This window comes from Centruroides vittatus, unplaced genomic scaffold, assembly GCF_030686945.1.
Source record: "Centruroides vittatus isolate TY-2023 unplaced genomic scaffold, ASM3068694v2 contig_150, whole genome shotgun sequence".
NCBI classification, from domain to species: Eukaryota; Metazoa; Arthropoda; class Arachnida; order Scorpiones; family Buthidae; genus Centruroides; species Centruroides vittatus.
In genome coordinates this window covers 2,013,309-2,033,444 of record NW_027120928.1, presented here as the reverse complement: position 1 = coordinate 2,033,444, position 20,136 = coordinate 2,013,309, and the positions used below count along the sequence as shown (strand labels likewise).

Below are 20,136 nucleotides of genomic sequence, written 5' to 3'. Positions count from 1 at the left end.
TTTAAGGTATGTTTGTGAATATCAATCGCAAGCTTCTAAACACAGTTTACAATTGACACTCACTAATACACCTGTACAAAGTAACAACGTGTTTTTTTTTTTCGAAAAACTGATGGAAATGTGGTTAAACGTACGGTTCTACGCGAATAAAAGCAAATTGAATCTTGCAAAGGTTAACTGTTGGGCCATCCTGTATACTTACTTTCTATTCGATCACAAAAGAATCATCTCTCACCAGTAACCGATTGGATAAAAATAAAACTACCGAGTTCGCACCTGTTCAACGGGCTGGCTATGGAGTTTTCCGGGTTTCTCACGTTTGTAACACCCGAATAGGGGCTAGTTTACCGTAGAGAAATCCTTCCGGGGGCACGTATACGGCACGTGTCGCGTTGTCTCGTACGTACAAACACAAAATAATGCCAGTTAGAAAATTTTTATACACAATGTAAGTTTGATAAAGTTTACATACTATAAATTTAAAATATACTTGTACTTATTTTTAAATTGGCATTCATTATTCTTAGTAATGTCATAATTAAATAGGAAGTTCATAAAAAGTAGCATCATTTTTTGTAATAGGAAGTAACCGTGCACTTCGGAAGCTATTTCTTTTCCCAGAAAGAGTGCATCCATGCAAGAAAAATGACACAAATCACAACAGTTTTTAAAGAATTGTTTGCTGTTTCTGTTTATGAATAAGATTTTAATATTCGCCATTTAAAAAACGTGGTTTATCGAGCGAAAAAGATTTCGGTTGTAAAAATCCATCGCTCTTGTGGGACGTAATAAATTCACTTTCGAAGTGATGGAAGGTCAGAAGCGGAAATTATAGCATTTCATCTTCCAGAAAACTGAAATTATTATACAGTAAAACCTGTCTAAAATGTAAGGCCACAACACCGACTCGAATTTTCCGTTTACGCGTGTTTCAGTTTTATGGAGAGTCCGTTTTAGGCAGGTTTTATTAGGCAGGTTATTCAATACAATAAAGTCCCATTTTTATCATCTAATCGGTTCGTGAAGCAATGTCGTAAAGCGAGCCGTCCTACTTCCCATCGTAAATTGAGATTACCTTCCTGGAAATGGCATCTTTAACTATATAACAGCGTATTGAGATATTAGATAAAATTAAGATATTTAAATGCGCATTTTACAATTATAATATATATTTTATACCAGTCGTAGAAATGGAGAATGGTAAAAGCCAGCGGTCGTAAAGCGAAGATCAACTGTCACGTATAAATGTATTTTTTAATTACGTAAATTAAATATATAATGAGAATGTAGAAGTGTAAAATAAAATGTATTATATAATTTGTGGATGGTCTCCAATTTTTTTTTATAGAGAATTACTTAATAAAATATTTGGAATTTCTTGTGTAAGCGTGAGATTTGGATTAGTTTCTACGGGAAAAAAGTACAGATGTACGAACAGATATCGTTTTTTATATCAAGGCCGTATTACTTTCAAGATTTATTTGAAAGCTTTTAAATTTAGGACAATCGTTTTTATTGTTTACGCTATGAGATGCATAAAGTAAATCATTGTAAATAAACCGGTTTCTTGCGTTATCTACTCCATCAAATTAATCTTGTTTGTAATATTTTTCAGTAATTTGCGATGTGCCAAATTTATTTATTGCAAGATATAAATAATCAATAGCTTTTACTTTCATTTTAACAATTAAAATGACTTTCGTTTCCTGTATTTTTCTATAAAATGAAATTTACTTTTATACTATCGAATAAGCAATTTGATAAACATTTTGAAAATTAACTACAATGAAACCTGTTCAAAACGGAAACCTGCCAAACCGGAAAAAAAATATTTCGTACCGTGCGATTCCGATTTACACAGGTTTTACTGTATTATTAATACATTTATTATAGCGTAATAATAATAAAAAATTTCCAAAATTCTACAGTTTTAAGTACTAAAAATACTTTAAAATCACTTAACGCTTTGTTGAATCCATTGTCCGGTGACAACTGTAAAATTTATCTAAATTTCAATAGAATTATCCTCTTGTTTTAAAACTAGAGAACAAAATACAAAAAAATTTCAATACATAATTCTTTTGTATTCTAAGTAATAAAATTGAAGCGTGTAAAATACCGAGTAAAATAATTATGTAAATAGCTGCCGAGGCGGCAAAGGTATACGTAAATTCCGGGGATCCGGATTCGAATACGGCTTAGGGCTTCGGGCATTTTTTGTGTCTTAAACGAAAAATGCCCGAAGCTCTGAAGTTTCTTACTATCGCACTCCTTATTGTTTCTTGTTATTCGGTATAATTTTTTATCCGCTGCAATGCTAAGAAATCAAGAACTATGTATTCTAGGAGGAAGTATTACCCCCAAAAGAAAATCGAAAAAAATAAACGAGAGTTATTATAAGGATGAAATGTTTCAGAAAAATATTTCATTCTTAAAATAAAACATTTAAGCAATGTTACATTTTACTTTCTATCCCGTAAATAAAAAAAAAATTAGAAATAATATTTTTGTATTTTACTTTTAAATTGTAAAATGTAGGGGGCCATAACCTTCCCGACTGTTTTCGAATGGAAAAAAATATATAACAATTATAATTATAATAATTATTATTAAATTAATGCTAATTAGCAACGTATTATTAATAAAATAATTTTAAAAATTAAACAATTTTAAAAAAAATTCCAAAATTACAAATTATTTTACGGAGATAAACTATAGAAATTTTTAATATGAGATAATTTCGTATTTTATTTTTAATAGCTAAACCGTTTATTGTTTTAAAATACTTTTCAATACGTTTATTTTTTCATTATATAAATTAAATTACAGCTTTTAAAAACTACTAAACCGTATTTAAGTATAAACGATACAAGTTTTTATTATTATTATTTTTTAAGCAACCTTGTTCTTTTATTATCGATTATTATATATAAGTTATATTATTAATAATTTTTGATTTTACAGTAATAAAACAGGGGGGAATGCTGTCGAGAGGATAAACAAGATGATTTAAACAAGTAATTTATAATTCAAGGTCTCGAAAGTTTCACATAAAGATGGCAGCACTGCAATAAATAGAGTACGCGTGTACCGTACGTAGCAGAGGCAGAGTCGTCTGCTTTAGAAGTAAACAGTGAGAAAAGGTACGAAGGTAATCATTTAATTTTCGTTTAGATTTACATAAATATTAAAATATATAAAAATAACATTATATTTGGGTTAATGAATATATTACGATTATTTAAATGATATTTGTATTAAGAGCATGTATTAATATTTTAATTAATGTAATGATTATTAGGCCTAACACATATTATGAATAATTTGTTCTACATTTGAAATCAATTAATGTAATTTAATTGACTTTTGCAGATTTTATTTTAAAATTGAATGCACGTTGTTATGACAAGTCCAGCGAAATTGGAATATGAATAAAAGGTAAACCGCTTGATTATAAGGTTTATTTCCAGTTTTATTTGTGTTCTGTACATCGAAATTCCTTATTTTTTTTATCTTTATAAACAAATCTATTCACAGAATTCCATAATTTCGTAATCAACTTCTTTTCTTTGGATTGCCAAGTTATGGAATTTGAAGCTTTATAAACATGGTAAATTCTTTTTATATAAAATATTCTGCATTCTATACACTGTATCCTGTAAAAACTGGACAAATATAACTTAATAACATGTATGTAATTTGTTACAAGATTCAAAACTAAAACTACAAAAGTATAAGTTAAAATTTATTCTTGTTTGAAATTTTGCAATTTTATGGAATTTGGAGCTTCTTTAAAAGTGGGAAACTAAGTTTACACACAATATTCTTCATTCTATAAAACTGTATTTTGTTAAAATTAAAAATAGACTTAAAAGTAATTTTTTTCTTATAAAAATATTAATAGAATTTCCGCGCAAACAATATTTAAATGTTTTATTTCATTAATTATTCATGATAGGCTATACATTTTATAATAAATTGTATATAGGCATTCGAGTTATATATTCCTACTTCATTATATATTACGGAGTTTTTATAGTTTTATAACAAAATTGTATATAAATGGATTTATTATATTTTTGTTATAAAACTATAGAAAGTCTGTATCTTATAACGAAGTATGAATTAGTCTGATGCAATATTTTATAATAAACTTTAAATTGTGTAAGTATTAGTTTTAAAAAAAGATATTTTTTTATTAAATAATTACAAATTCCATTCAAATTAAGTTTTTCTTAAATTTAAAACTATTTTAAGAATCATATACAGGAAATTCTACTTGAAATTTTATTGTAAAAACAATTATTGTATTCATTTATGTAATGTATTTATAGAACTTTTTCTCTAACCAATGAATTTCTATATGTTATTTTCAGATTGTTTATATTTTAACTTTTTTTTCTGAGATTAGAATAAAATACATATGGGAAACTTATGAAACAATAGGCTAATTAGGGCATATCCATAATTAATTTTTTTAATTCAGACTGAACTAAAAAAATGTAATCGAGTCGAAATTCGCTGAAAAAAGAAATTTAATAATTTAGGTCAGGAAACTAGTCTTTGATCATCATTAAATAATGAAGACATAAATTTAAAAGAATAATTATTAATTCATAATATTTATTGACAGGAGATAGAAAATATTTTTGAAAACATTTGTCTTACGTTGCTATTATTGAGAAACATTAACAAAGTTATTAACATGAAATCTCTGTAACATTAAATAAATCTATCGACACGCTGACCTTGTTTTGGTGTGGTGTTTTCTTTGATTTCCGCCCTTGACCATCAAAATCAAATCACGTACAAACTGTTTGCTATTTGAAGGACAAGTAATACCTCTATTAAATAAAGATAAGCTGAAAGTTTTATTCTTTGGAAACATTGTATAATGAAAAAATGATTTAAATCATCTAAAATAAAATTTCTCTCTATTACGACAAGCGGGAGGTGAACTACGCATCCACAATAAACCCTAAATAATAAATTTAATTACGTAACTAATGTATTCTTAGTTCACAATGTATACGCTTATTATTTCAGAGATTTAATAGTCATTAAATATTTTTTCATGTAATTGTATTCATTGAAATTGCGTCATCTTAATATTCTGTATAACAAGGTAGTATCATCGTGAAAACGTTCTTTGTCTTCGATTTTTTTATGTTTTTATTTTAATCATTTCGCTGTAACAAAAATTGAACTTTTATATTTTAATTATTTATTTCATTAAATTAATACTTATAGTAAATATTTTAATTTTCAATAAACGCAGTTGCGTAATTTTAAAATAATTTATTATATTTATTCTGTTACTAAATAGTCGTAAATAGAGGTATTAACAGACCTATATCTCAATATTATTGGATAGAAAAGATATATAAAAGATTACTTTTATAGCCATTTCATCATTTTTTGGCATCTCGACTTTTAGGTCATGGTCGTTACATCTTACTTATTACAAATCTCTTATTAATTTTCTTCGTTTGACGGGTAAGCACCCCAGGCTATCTTCAAGTTATTCTTTTACTTCCTCTCTTTATTTTCATTAATTTATTTTTTTTAAATCTTTGTATTCATGAATAATACGGAAAAAAATCATTAACTACATCAAAGAACAATTCAAGTAAGTATTAATTAAAATTTTATAATACGAATATACGAATCGTATTTTGTAGATATAAGTTTAATTATTAAACTTTATATTTTGACTTTTAAATGTTTACAATTTTTACAACAGTTGATGATGAGAAATGTTATTATTGAAGATATAATAAAATTGAAAACACACAAAATAAATCGGTTGTATACAAGTTACATCTCATCAAAAATTCTTTAATGAAAATAAATAATCATGCTTTATTTTCTTACATAAATTTAGAGAACCAAATGAATCAAAATATAATAAGCATTTTCCTCTATTATTAGCACTTTATTAAAATTAGCTCTAAGAAAAACATTTTAGAAGTTAGCGAGAAAAGTTTAATGTCAGCTATTTTATTTCGTCATAATAAAATTTAATGTTTTAAAGTCACGTGACAGACATCTTTTTAATGCTAAATTTCTTCATTGTTATTCAAAACCCACTTTGAATTTATATCAAGAAGATATGAAAAAACAGAATTAGACGAAAGGTAACAGATAAGTTTCTGAGGCGACGACGTCCTTGTCTCCTGTATTTAATTATCGGTGCATTAGGACGAAAACTGGTATTCTACCATATGTAACTCTGTCTTGTATGTTCGGCGTGTGTGTTAAATCATTTTTAAACTCGAAGTTTATTTTGTCAGTTATTGCTATGTTTATTACAGTGAAACGAATCACAAACGTGCACGACAGAGAAAAGTTAGTACATTTATATGATTAAATCAAAATTTCATTGAAATCAATTTAAAATTTTATGATTTATTATACTATCAGAATTCGGATTGTCTATCATTTATATATAAAAAAGAATAAAGAGTTATATAAAAGGTGTAATCATAATAGTTAAAACCTTTACTAAAAAATGAATTTTTAATCCTATTATATTGTAAACTAAATTATAATATTCTGTTTATACTTTCTCATTGAAATTTTATTAGATTCCTGTAAACATTTTTTATTCTTTCTTGGATTAGCGTAAAACGTACGAAAATAATTTTTTAAACAATATATGAGATGAAGAGAACTGCTTTTTTAAATATTATATGTCAAACAATATATATATATTTTTTCTTTTTATTATGCTACAAGCGTTTGTATAAGCTGCTGATGTTAACCTAACAAAAGATCAAAAACATTTTTCATTAAAGATTTTATTGCTTATTATAAATCATGAAGCAGTATTATTTTGTTTATAATTATTATGGAGTGTATAATTCAACATTATTTCAATGCATTAAGTAATAACATTGATATAAACACGAATTAAAATTGTTATTAATTTTATTATTATTGTTACAAAAAATACATGCAATAGAAGAATTTCCACATGTTAATTCCAAGGTTATTTCGCACATATTTAGATTTTAATATAAATTTAGCATTAGATTAATAGCATCTGCTGTAACTTTAAAAAATTTTATTTCACAAATATATAATATAATTTCAGTATTGAGACTAAGTGTTTCTAAAAATTTCATGTTTCAGTTTTATTATAAATTCGACGAAGGAGGGATTTCCTGCTTAAAGTGAATATTATTAATATTACAAATTGTGAATAAATGAATCGTTTTTTAGGAAATTATTTAAGCAAGTAAGTAAAATCTGTTTTGGTATTATCAGCAATTATGTGTATCAGATCTTTCTGATTAAGATTAAACCTAGATAATAATTAGATATATAAGCAATAATTTATTTGTTAAAGGGAAAAACATTAAGAATTACAATTGAATTTTGTACTTAAATAAATAATACGATGTCGATAATAGTTAAGCATTTGTATTGTTCTAACTAATTCTTCCTAATCAGCGGCTACTGAAAACAGGTCATCAAATTCTCCTCAGGTTTGTTGAAAGAAAATGGTTTGTTTCCCATGTAGATAACAAACAAAAAGCAAAGATCTAACCGCACAAGTCAAGGCAATCTTCCTCGTTTGTATAACGAATCTTTCTAGCTATCTCATTGTTTATTTTCTTTAAAAAATGCTCTTCTTTTTTAGGCATGATTTTTTATGAGTGTTTTAAATGTTTGGATTTTAAGATAAGTTGGTAAATCATGTAATTTGAATTGTAATATTGTAATTATCAAGGCGTTATTTAACAAAGCGTCTGAATTCCTTTCGGTTAAAATGTTATAAATTGTGAATAATCCCTAATTCAACCTTAATAATTATTCATATTTAGGGATTAAGATCGAGACAATACATTATTAAACTTTATTGATAAGATATATTTGTTTTTTGTATTCATTACATTTAATAATGACCAAAACTTTACTTTTCAGCTAAGAAGATATGTAAATGAGATGTATATTAAATATAAAAACGGTATTTAAGAAAATTAAATAATTTTTTAATATTTGCTCACGTTTTAAGTTATGGACAATTTATTACAATGAATAATTGTAGAAAACATGGATAATGCATGAAAACAATTTATTGAAAGAAATAAAACCAAAAACGTCCTAATTAGAAGTGTTTGAAACTCAACTACTGTTACTAATTATTATTATTTGGTCAATCCTAGTCTGAATCTTCTATGGTTTCGAGAGCATTAAGTGATCTTAGTTCAAAGTATTTTCATAACGTTCCGAAAATAAAAATAACTCTTAAATCATAAATTTTATTTGAGCCCAAAATTATATTTATTATAGGAAAATAGTGTAACAAATCACGCTTTAAATTTGTGTAAATTATTTTTTGGTGTATTAAGTTTTTAAAAATTTATTAGTGTGAAAAATTTGTTTATTTTTATTGATTTTACTGTTCTCACTCCAAATAAATGATCTGATTTTGAAAATTAAAGAATTTGAAACTACAGGAAGACATGCAGGATATAATTTGAACTGTGTCGCATTGTCAAACAGACGTTAACCATGACCGCAATAATAATAGCAGATTGATGAGTAAATTATTCGACATCTGCTATTCGTTCGTTTACTCATATATTCGGGATTACTAATAATTCTATAAAACAATAATAAATGGCTGTAAATAGAATAAAAAACGCTTCCTTAGACTGCAAAGTATTTATCACAATTTCTATTTAGCAAGGTTAATTTAAATTGTTTTTAAATTCAAGATTTCTAATTGGTAAAAAAAAAGTTTATGCATGTAAGACAAACAATCTTTTTCATACGTCAAATTGCGGCAAGGTCGTCGTTTCTACGATCAGGTATGCATTCAGACATTGTTGGACTTTCCTAGAGTAAAGAACCGAGATCGTGATACTATTGGGTTATCCCTTGATCTCTAATTGCACGCCGATCCGGTTACAGTTACTTAAAAAAATTAAATGCTTAATTTATTATATATGGAATAACCATTTTTATTTTTATAAATAATTTTAATGCTTTTGTGAAAGCGTTGTCCCTTTTTTTTTTTTTTTAATATTTTCGAAATTAAGATTCAAGTCGTATTTTCATCGATTTATTTTAGATACTTATAATTGGGTTTTCCATTATACGAAAGACATTGGACTTTATTGTAGCTTACATTCTCAAATGGTAATGTAAAATAGGAAAAGTATATAAAATTTTTAAAATAGAATTTTGATTTTAATGAATGAATATTTCAGTTATTGTAAATTTATATCTGATAAAATAGCTTTTATAACTTTACTATTACATTGTATTTTTAAAAAATATAAGGAAATATATCTTAGTAACTAACATTAATAAGTTTTAAATAGCGCCGATTTTTAGTTCGTTTTCATTCGTTGTTTAAAAACGATTTTTACAAAACTAAAAGCTTTAATTAATTCAATTTGCACAATAAGCAAAAATGTCAATAAATCCTCGTAATACCATAAAATTACTGACCATTGTTGTTAATGAACCACTAACATAAATATTTACTGTTACATATTTCAGGATTTTTGATTGCTCGTAACTCCTATAACGGGTCTTTGCCAATGAAATTTTGCATATAAAGAGAATAATGCTTCATCTTATAAAAATAAAATACAAATCAGTAGATTAGAACCTGGACTGGGTCGTGATTTTGATTTTGTGAGACACAATATACGAATTGAATTTTTAACGAAAGTATTATGTACAGTACGCATCAATATATTCCTAGAAAATATAGTTTAAAATTTTGTTTCATTTAATTTTAAATTATTGTCATTTTGTTATAAACTCGAAATTTTGCTAGTTTTGAAATTTTCTAAATTTTTTTTTTACAAACTAGAAATCGATTTTTTTAAATATGATGATAATAAAGTCTTAATGTAAATTGTATAATTGATATTTGCATTAAACTCGAATTTCCTATTATAAGTTTGAATATTTTATTTCTCGCTGATTGCGTTAATAAATTGGAGATAAAAACACTGAACGAACTTAATTTGTAGAAGAATCTCGTTTATTTATCATAAAAATACGTTTTAATCATCCTTTTTTAAAATTATTCTGCTTTAGTGAATCATTTACAATGTGCATATCATCTATAAAACAAACATTTTTACGCTTCAGCATTCTAAAGTCTCCATCTAAGGAATCATGCTTCGTTTCTCTCCGTAAAGAAGTTCATATTTTCTTTTGATTAGTGTCTATACAATAGAAAGAGTGTTGGTCCAACAGTACATAGGGTATAATTTATACATACATATATATATATAGCCAGTATATTATATATATTTGTGTGTGTTGGTTTGTGTCTGTAACAAATTAATAAACACACTCAAACAAACTTTTGTTCTTAAAACAATATTTTTCTTTTACTTTAAAATTAATACAAATAAAAAAAAAACAATACAACATTTCGAACGACAAGAACAAAAAAGAACGTGTTTCATAAAAAACATTCGAATAAAAACAACAATTTTAAATAGTTTGCTGTAATAGCGACTACGCTCTCATTATATTACATCCCTCTATCCTTTGATAAATTAAAGAGGGTAATATCTTCGCAATTTCGAAACGTCATAAATATCCGAATTATGCTGTAGGATATACGGTAAGATACATTTGACAACTTATTTATAATTCTGAAAGAACCAATTATTATTGGTTCAAATTTCCGTCGAATTGCATTTTTATTTTAGGCTCGTACTAGATTTGTTTTTAAATTCACCTTTAGGATGGAGAGGTGGTAATATTTTCTATTTTGTTTATGGGAATGTATTGTATCATTCATTGCTAATTTTCTTTCAGTTTCGATATGAAAAAGTTAGGGGCAGGAGGTCCCGGTTAACTTGACTGTATTAAATTTTAGACAAAGACTAGATATATTGAGTAAAATGATCTATGGTGACAGATATACACTGTTTTTTTTATAGTTAAGCCCATTAAATCCTCCTATTGTATCTACATCGATGATATCAAATGCACTTGTGGCCTGGTCTAATTATGATGATAATTCTCCTAACTCTAATGATCGATTAATTTTATTTTTCTGACATATAATGCAATGTTGCATTAATAATATCTTCAGTCATTTTAGCAAATATAAGATATCGGACTCCAATCTTGTGCCTAAACGTCCAAATTTATGATGTTTCATTTAAAAGTTTTAAACTTAAACTTTTTGGAATGTAGGACTTGTGAAATATTTTAATTATCAGACCATCTTTTTTAATAAATCCTTTCGGTAAGGAATCTTAGAATAATTTCGACTGAGCTTTAATAATCTGTTCTTTTTCAAATTAGTTAATTTATTTAATACTTAAGTAATTGCTTGACCATAAAACGATCTGCCTCATCATTATCTTTCCCAGCTCGATATTTGATTCGAATCCATATTGGCTTAGTTTAAGGAACCATTTAAATAATCTAGTGTTAGACTTCTTGATAGATTTAAGCCATTTTAGGATACGGTGATCAATTATTACTTGAAACTTGGTAGCTTGCTATCATTATAATAATTAAACTGATTTTCACCCGACCTAAACACGTAACGAAAATATAGAATTAATTCTTAAACGTTCCTTTTGGTGTTTAAAAGTAGGAATATTTAGGTGCGAACACTATTCTCATTCATTATAGATAAGTTTGCGCCAATATCAAAAGTGATTATAAATGTTTTTTGGTTTACTACACAGTCGAATTTATCGGTGGTGTGCATTTAAGTCAGATAATTAGTTTAAAGCAAAATTACTTAGTTATAAGTTTGTAGGTATTTTCTCATTTATATTCAGGTGTACCTCTCGATCTGTCATAGCTTTGTTCTTACAGTCTTGGCTCCAATGGTATGTATTTTTATTTTCTAACCGATTACAAATACGACAGGGACTGAGTAGTTTATAAGTTTGAAACATAGAAGCACTACTTCGGAGGACATTTATGTTTAAATCTTTTTCTCTTTGGTTTTTGCAATCCAATAAAACTGGGAATAAGTTTTGGATTTAACCGCAACAAAATATAGTGGTAGTCCTTGAACCGTCATAGCTATTATTTGACCATCTGTAAATTTCACGAGTAGCCCCTAGCCGTCTTTTAGTATCGAAGTACTGTACGTTCTGATCTTTAATCTAGAGTCGTGGTTCAGATTTAAAAATTCGACAATAGGTTCGGTAGTTTAGAATTCAAATCGGATTCTAGTATATTTTAGTATAATTAGTATATTTGTTTTTAAATTTTCCAAGAATCTTCGTAATTTTCTATTATATATAGGCCTACCAGTTTAGCGCATCGTATTTCAAATAATATTCTAAGTGTGTCTTAATAATATCCAGAGTGTCTTATAATGTTCGCTATTAATTTTACTATTATTTTAAACCATTTCAAGAAATCCTCCATATGTATCCTGTCACCGTCAATGGTATAATATGGTAGTGTAGTGTTGCTTACATTATTCAGGAACATCTTGGTAGGCTTCATTTCTTTCTTGCATATTTAACTTCTGGTTTCTTCGGTAGAAAGTTCACTTTGCGTTTTCCTTCTTCTCTTTGTAGATCCTGTCGACTTATAAAAAATTTAATAAACATACTCAAACACTTTTTAAAATGTTTTTAAAAAATATATTTTTCCTCTTAAAACGAGTACAAAGAAAAAACACAATATATATATATATATATATATATACATATATATATATACTATACTAGTATTATCAGCAATTTTACTTTGAAAAAATCAAATATTTCAATAACCAAATGTTAGCCATTTGAATGTCCCTTTTACCATTTTAAAAATAATTTCTTTAAATGGTCTACAAAATCGAATTTTTCTATCTTATTTAACAATCAATAGTTTTGAAGTAAACTTGTTTTGAATAGTTAACAAATTTTAAATAACTTTAAGTACGTTGTAACAGGTTTTAGAACATATGAATAATTAAATAAGTAATTTAAATAAACGTATTTATCGACTAATCGATCTTACATATTTCAATAAGCTAATTAATTCATTTTAAATCTAAAGTATAACTTTTGAATAGCGAATTTTTTTGGACATAGATTCGATATTATTATGATTTCTATATTTATAATTATAAAATTCTATAATATATATTTGTTTGTAGAAATTGTTTTTCTTTCTGTATAATGCTAATTACACAGAAGACACCGAACAGCTTTTATTTCAAACATTTAAAATAATTTTTTTTAAATTAAATGTGTTGAAAACTATTTCAGAAATTTGATTTTATGTATAAATTCTCATTTGCAGCTTTAATCTGAAAGTAATGTGAATATATAATTTTATATATATGTAGGCCTATATACATATATATAGGCTATATATATATATATATACCTGTAACATATATATATATATATATATATATATATGTTACAGGTAGTAGAAAGTTTAATATCAGTTAAAAGTATATATATATTAAATATACGTATAAAAAATGTTTCATTCAGATTAGATTTTTAAATAAAATAAAAATTAAGATATTCTTTTAAAAAGTAGAAATCACATAGCACACAAATACTGTACAAATACAAAAATAAACACAAAAACACATTTAAAACACTAAGTGGCCTTGATCTTTCTTTGAAGGCTTTACATACACCTGTTGAAATGTTCTTTAAAAAATTACCGCGTTGAGATGGTTACCAGAAATCTTTAAAGATCTCGCGGAGCCATCAAATACACCAATGTCAAACAAGTCTCTTCTATCACCTTAAATATGTAAATGGCTTAAAACTCTCCCAGATATCAGAATCTTCGTAAATTTCACATTTATCGAAGAGATTTCTCAATTCGGATAATTTTCATATAATTTTAAATAGGACGGTTTTTAAAAAAAATAAAACCACATTGCACATCCATATAATTACGGAACCATCACTAAAAACTCATTAAAAACAGTAAGCTGTCCTTGACATTTCTTTACAAACTTAGTCATTAAGATTTTTTTTAATGATCATCGTTTTAGTGTTAGTTTTTTAAAATAATCATTTCTTAAAATAATGAAACTCAAATAATCATAAGTATATTTTTATTCCTTAACGCAGTGGCGTAACTCCCAGTTGTGCAATTTCTGGAATTGCATAGGGGCCCAATACAACTAGGGCTGCTGAGTTTTTCATACTATCCGCAATAGCCAAAATTATAAAATAAAAAAAAACCTTATATGAGTTCAATGGACGAAGAGAGACTTGGTGAAGATAGTCTAAATAGTTACATTACTTTCCATCAAAAATTCGGAAGCGAAGAAGTCTAAGGCAGTGAATATATTTTGCTGCAATTAAGTCCAGAAAAAATTTATATGGCCATTTTTAAATGAATAAATTACTTATTACTTTACAGTTGGCTGCGTAAAATTCACAGAAAACTCAATGGAGGGTCATTTTTGGAAATATTGCACAGGGGACTTTTAGTATGAAGTTATGCCACTGTAAGAGAGTATATTCTTTTTAACTTTTGAATATACCGTGTTTTAAAACATTGACCTAGAATAGTATCTAAGACCATGTTTAAATCTCCAAGAGTTGAATATTCAAAAAAGAAAATAGGACAAGGGAATATCCCTTTCATCATACTTAAAAAAATTTCCATGGGTGTTCACAATTATTTTGTAACAGATACCTTCCACTACAAATGACGGTGCACATTATACGCTTTAATCTCCCATCAATATTATCCTCCACATATCGTGAGAAAAAGCTTAGATGGGAAGTCCAGCTAATTTGTTCTGAAACCGGATCTATTTAACTAAGCGTGGTACTATATGTTTCTATCTCATTCGGAATTTTATAAGATGAAAGTCATGCATAAACTTTTTATTAATTTACTTACTTATAATCTTGTAAAAACTTCATTTTTTAGTTAAAAGTAAAATATTCATACGTACTGTACGCATCTAGATTTATATTACTTTTATATTGTTCTATGGAAGTATTATTAATACAAATATTAATTTATAATCTTAAATAATAATTGATTATTTAAGTATATAAAATTATAGTAAACTATATAAAAACTCCAGATGAATTACATTAAATAATATGAATATTCATTGAATAAATGCGGTTAAAAAGATTTTGTGTTTTCGAATTAAGTAAAAGAAAGAAATACTTTTTGCGTGAATGAAGAAAGAATAATTTACTAGTAAATGTACGGTAAAGATGGCCACTATAAATCCAAATGTAGTTTCCTATAAAAATCAATAGATTAATCTTTAAAAAAACGAGATTGATTAATATAATATAATAATCATTTCATTCAAAAAAACGAGTTATAATATAAGATGCCATTAATCTACTTTATCGTTCTCGTTGTACTTGAATATAGGCCTACGTATGTATAATACGAAAAAATAGTGATTTTTTACGGTAGAATTATAGAAAGGATATCGTTAATTATAAATTTTGCGACTGATTCAACAAATAAAAAATTAAACTTAAATTTACAAAAATTCTATAAAAAAAAGCAGTACAAAAATCGTCTTCACATCTTGTCCTTTCCGCTGTGTAACTATTATTTTCGGAGGTGTGTAAGAAAGGACAAGTTGTAAAGACATTTTTTGTACTGTCTTTTTAGAGAATTTTGGTAAATTTTCTAAGTTTAATTGGCCATATTATCAAATAAAAAGTTGTTTTTTATTTGTTCTTAATTAACATTTTGAATGCATTAGTTAGCAATTTTGTAAAGATAACATTTGCTATTTCTTTCGAAATACGTTGTTTGAAAATAAAACCAATAATATATTTTTTAAAAATAAGTAATATAAATGAATTAAGTTATTTATCATATTTTCAAATTATACATTACCAATTTATTCTTTAATTATATATAATAAAGAAACAGAAACTGGCGAATTTGCGATAATAAAAAGTTCATTTTCAATGAAGCTAATTTACAATGAAATGACAAGAAATGTGAGAAAATGTTCCTTCTTTTCGTTTTCCTCAAAATAAATTCGTTTCCACTTGTTTACTTTTACAAACTCCAATGTAGGCTAAATATAAATAATAAATTGTTTCACTTTAATAACGACAAAAGTTTTTCCGCTCAATATTTTACTTCATAACACTTTCACCTAATATTCATGCATCACAGATATCGGGTTACGTAGTGAAATATTCCGGTTATTATGAAAATGTTACGAGAATGTGGGAATTATTAATTGTCGAAATGCTTTGAAAAAAGACAATAACATCGTGTTTTGTTTTCTTGGCGTGTAAGTTGATTGGTTAAACAAGATAACGGAACAAGAGAAAATACAATCTGATGAACTGTACAGAAATAACCTCCGTATGACATAGCTTCCGGTTGTGTTTCCATAGTAACAAAACTCGTTTTTCCGTAAACTTTCTATTCGTTTCGAACGACAAAAAGTTCTTCATTTTTAATTACAAGACAAGAAGAGTGAAAGTGCCTCGTCATTTACTCTTTTTTATTGAGTTTGGCATTGACATTATGATGAAAATTCTTTGGTCTTGGAATATTAAAAGTGATTTTGCCTTTTATTTGTCCATCATCTCTTGTCGGTTTAATAATAGATTAACAGCATGTAATTATATCGAATTAAAAATGATGAGATATTGTCTTAGTGAGAGCACGAAAACTAAAGTTTCCTCTATGTAATTACAAATATCAATTTCGTAATATACACAAATAATTCTATTCTTTTAATGCAAGTAATTCTAAATTAAAGAAGAATAAAATGATTTTCCTCTATCAATTCCCTTGACATCGTTAAAAGAGGGATTTACTGTCCCAATTCTAGACTTCGAAATATTTGTTTCTCTATTCGATTGTATTTTGTCTAAATCATTACTTTAAAAACTGCATAAATGGTATAACATTTAAATGTCACAAAGAGTAATGAAAAATACTTAATTGTTCGAGATATATTTTTCAAATTCTTGTATTTATTAACGAAGTAGAAAGCTGGAGCCGAAATAGCAATTGTCGTAAAATTTTCAAAATAATCTGTTAAATGAATAAACTGTTAAGAAAGAAAGAGGAGAAGTTCAATAAAAACAGAGATTAATATATTCTATACGTTTATTCATTAATATTATTATTGTTTTTTACTCTTGTCAATCGTCGTTTCCAGGATTATGTATAATGCGCGTGTTGATGAGTTCATTTTACTTATCATTACCAAAACATTTTTTCGCCGAATAGGTCGAAACGTTTGTTCCAAACGAAGAATTTCTCTTATGCTGCTGACATCTATGCATAACAAATTCAAATTTGTGGTAGTGGATTACCTTTTCTAAACTTCCCAATTTAAAGTTGGAGAAGAAAAATAAATCAAATAAAATGTTTGAAATATAAGTGAAACATCGGTGTTTTGTAAAATAAAATTATAGAACATTCTGAATTTTATATATATAAAACTATAACTTACATTAATATGGCGTTGTAAAGTTTAAGCTTCAATTTATACAGGTAAGTAATATTGCATAGTTTTGTTATCATGTATTATAATTATATATATATATATTTGATCGTGGTTATTTTACACAGATGAACGAAGTCATGAAAGAAAAAGTATATATTGTATAATGTCAATATATTTTGGTTAAGTTACAGATGAAATCGGGTCTATTTTGAATACTGTTGCATATCTTATAGGCCTAAGTTTATTAAATTCGCTTTAATTTTAATTATTTCTAAAATAAAATTATGTATCAGATTTTTTATTTTGCTGAACGTCTCATTTCTTCAGAGAGAATTTTCTTTACCATAATTATTTGTCCATTATTTTAATATTTGATACTTAAAATAATAGGATTTTTTCGTTTAGTATTATAAAAGTGCTCCGTAAATTTTACGATTAAACCATCTTAGTGAAATAATCTTATTTGGAGGGATTCTTATATACAGTATTTATGTAATTTACTTTAAAAATAAAATGTTAAAACACGAAACGAAATTGTGAAAATAATTTAGGATTTATATAGACATTTTATGCGTGTCTTTATTTAGAAATAGTTATTAAAAGCCGTATATCTTAAAATATTTTACTTGTTAAATCCGACGTTAAATTAATGTTTGAAAATTTCAGTCCAATAAAAACACTGTCGTCCGTCTGTCCTTCATTAATCTCAAGAACCGAATTAGATAGATGAAAATGGAGACCAGATACGGAAAGCTTGGGGCCGGAAGTCCTATAAGTCCTATTAACTATATGTAGTCTTCCGATCTAGACCGGAAATAGTCGTATAGATCGGATCACATAGTCAATTCAAAATATTTACCTTACTATATAGAGCGGTAAGTTTACTGTAGAATTGATCTTTACGATAAACTGAAATCAGTAATATATAACTCAACCCTGTAAGATGTACAATGTTTACGTAATTACACATCATCTGTGACAAGTTATGTGAAAAATAACGTTATCATAGAGAAAAAGTAATCAAATTCAGCATCAAAAGTTATATTTATATAAATGAAAATATGATTAAAAATTGCGGCCCGGCATTGTGACGACGTCGCAATATGTACAGTACTTGTAGTTTCGATTTTTCTTTTCAAATTTTTCGCAATTCAATAAGAATCTAAGAAACATGAATATGCCGGTACCAAACCCAAATCGTATTTTACAGTTTAGACTATAAATTGATAGAAATATCAAGTTTGCCAATTTTTTATCTGAATAGATGAAATTATTTAAATTTATTTTTTAATAATGTCTTTCATCAATTACGAAATATGTTTATATCAAATTCGAAAATTATACATATTTCATGCATTGATATATATACAAGCAAGCTGGTATATAGAAAGAGATTAACAGATTAACATCTGCTCGTATAACCATTTTTATAAAAAAGGAAATCTTTGGTACGGGTGCTTAATTCTGTAAATTGAGATTTTGATCCCCCTTCGGCACATCAATTTGTCGTGCTACGTACAGAAAACGTAATTTCTAGGGACGTTCTTGACTTAATTTATTTTCCTCTTAACTCGAGAACCGGGATCGGTCTCCTGCAACTTTCTTTTGTGCGGGTGGCATGACGAATTAAAAAGGATATTGAAGAGAGGGGTTCAAAATTTCAATTTACAGAATTATCCCGTTCTAAATTTTCCTGTAAATATTAATTTTAATGTTTAAGGAGAAATGAGCACTAATGTAGAGAAATCAACAAAACAATTATATTTAATATTATTGTAATTATTAGACTGAATATAAGATTTAACAAATACGTAGAAGAGATTAAAATGTCATCATTTTTTCGCCATGTAAAAAAAAAAAAGAACTGAATATAAGAATCTTTAATTTTTAATGCTTTTTTCAAATATTTCCTTTTGTTTAATATATTCTTATATTTAAATTGCATGAAATTCAATTTGACTTGCAAATTATCAAACCATTTCTAAGTTAGGTATTATAATACAGATAAAATTCGAATTCTTGGAACATAACCATAAAAATTGCAGTGACACGAATATAAATTGTTTGTTAGAATTTTGAAATAAAATTTTAAATCTTTTATTTTTCTTCTAATATTACTCGAAACATTTGTGTATTAAATTGTACTTACACAATACAACTTTAAATTTTATAAGTATTGAGGAAGATAGTAACAATAGCTGCAAAATTAATGTTGGGCTTAAATGAAATTAAATGCAATATTAAATTTATATTTTTATGAGAAACTAAATTTCTATCTTTTCTAGAACAATATCGATTGCATTTTTGTAATTTCAAATATTTATTTACTAATTAAATTCTTTTACGTAAATGGAATTTCGTTAATAGATTCAATAAATAATTAAAAAGTTTTATAAATTATATTTTAATACGGCATATAAATGTTAAATATTAAGAATTTATAGTTTGAGTATAATTTTGAACTTACTGAATATGTCAGAATAATAGTTTGGCTTCATTTTGATGGAATGCGGCAACAAATGTGCACTATACTAAGGAAGAATGCTTCTTGAGAGGACTTTCTATAGGAGACTGGTCCCTATTTAGTGTCGCATACATAAAGATCTGAATAGTGATAAATAATGAATATAATATAAATCAATGTACAAATATTGATTTAATAGATTATCAATCAGTATGATTTCTTAATGTTTATAGGACAGAAATTCATAAATCATAAAATTGAAACAAGGAAATAAAACACT

The 20,136-nt window shown here is 26.3% G+C and overlaps 1 protein-coding gene across 5 annotated transcripts in view; it reads left to right on the top strand.

Moving 5' to 3' along the window:
* Window positions 1–3,018: 3,018 nt before the first annotated feature.
* LOC136968660 (dual oxidase maturation factor 1-like) overlaps window positions 3,019–20,136 on the top strand; it is a 36,161-nt gene continuing 19,043 nt past the window's right edge. The window contains exons 1-3 of one of the 5 annotated variants that reach the window (XM_067262658.1): window positions 3,019–3,143; window positions 3,373–3,438; window positions 7,135–7,240. The gene's annotated coding sequence lies outside the window, so the exon portion shown is untranslated. Of the gene's footprint in view, window positions 3,152–3,372; window positions 3,439–7,134; window positions 7,241–8,788; window positions 8,820–20,136 lie in introns of those variants that run through there. The other 4 variants (XM_067262657.1, XM_067262659.1, XM_067262660.1 and 1 more) reach the window with 4 other exon arrangements.